The following is a 1,816-nucleotide window of genomic DNA, read 5'->3' as shown; positions in this document are numbered from 1 at the left end:
TTCTAAGAAGCTCCTTGTTCTATCTGGTATTGTTCCACGAGATCCAAACTCAAGTAGTCATAAAACTTTATTATGAGCCAACATTTTGTCCATGTTACAGGGCTAAAAAGATAAAACTCTTAAAAAATATGTAAACATAAATAAACAAAGTAAATGAAAAATTGAAAAAAAAAGATGTACAGTGAAGCGTAAAATTAAAGAATAAAAATAAAAGGCTTTAGAGACTTAATGAAAACAGAAAATAAATATAAAATACAGTACTCTCTAAAAGATGGAAAAACGGGTAACAAGAGTAAAATCAAGAATAAAGGAAGACAATGAAGAAGATCGGAAACATACCTTTCAGACTGCAGGTCAATGAGAAAATGAACTGTTGACAGGAAGTTTAAGTAGTTGGGATTGATAGTTAAAAATACGGAACATTTGAAAATAATTTTAAATTAAACAGAAATTAAAGAAAATATTAAAAATAGACAAGAATTAAATGATAGTATACATTATAGAGGGGAAGAAATTATAATATACATACATATATTTTTTGTATAGAATACACAAAAGAAAAGATACAATAAATATAAAATGATGAAGAAAAGACAATACACAAAATAAATAGGGGTACAGAGGTGTGTAAATTATATAATTAAACACATTAATAATAAAGTAATTAATATAAGTATTCTTAAATTGGAAGTAACATTTGAATATAAACTACAGATAAAATATATAAATATAAAAGGAAAAGGATGAATAGTAAATATAAAACATAAAGTAAGTATGGGGGCGAGAAAAAATTATTTCCATTTTAAATACTAAGTGGAACTGTGGAATAAAAGATTGGAGTTGGTCATATTTATATTGCATACTGCCTGATCTAATTATTGTTTATTATAATATTTGTATTTACTGGCATGTCAGAATTGTTGTAAGATAAAAATAATAAAGGAATGACTGAAGAGGGAATGTCTTTTCTTCTCTTCAATTTAATAAAAAAAAAATTTTTGAAATAACATTGATTTTAATGTGTAAAACATTTGAATTAAACTGCATTTTAAACTTTACAATTATTTTTCAGATATACAGGTCGTTAAATACCTGGAAAGATAAATTGAAGTGAATGAAAGAATTTAAAAAAAAATAATAACTTTCACTTTCAGAACTGAAAGAGTTTCTCATGGTCAAAACAAATTGAAACCATCAAAGATAAGGATGGATTGTAAATTTAAAGTAAGAGTGGGAGTGAGAATTTAAACAATAAAACCAGATAAAAGACATTGCAGGAATATTAGCTCTTAGAACATAGAGTAAAAGAGGGACATTTTCTAAAGACTTAAGATGCGTCGGTATGTCGGGGAGATGCAATATTTTTCAACTTTATGATTAACGGATTTCTGTGTTATTGATATGAATGGATTCGAAAATAAGGCGTTTTTGATGGTTGGGGACAGTCGCGAGAATTGATGTATGTTATGTAAGTTAAAAGATCGATTGAGACCTTTTATTATTCTTATTTAATTTTACCTTCCATTTTACTTCTTCATTTAGGTATTTGCATCTTATTTAGCCCCAATGAAGCCCTGAAACGTGGGGCGAAACCTTGGCTCATAATGGTTTTACTCTTTGACCGCATCCAGATCATCTTCCTTCTTTTTAACCCTCACGGTCAATCATCCATCTTCCATTAAAATGCTTTTTGTTTCATCGACCTAGGTTACATTAGTTCTGAGTTATTTAATTAAATGTAAATGGTCAATGGTGAACCGCAAAGAATCGCTTGTTTTGCAAAACAAAAGTGGCAGCCATTGCAGCTTAGGGAAAA

The sequence above is a fragment of the Halyomorpha halys genome, unplaced genomic scaffold, assembly GCF_000696795.3.
Source record: "Halyomorpha halys isolate HHAL.00 unplaced genomic scaffold, Hhal_1.1 Scaffold1900.1, whole genome shotgun sequence".
NCBI lineage: Eukaryota > Metazoa > Arthropoda > Insecta > Hemiptera > Pentatomidae > Halyomorpha > Halyomorpha halys.
This window is presented reverse-complemented; position numbering follows the sequence as displayed.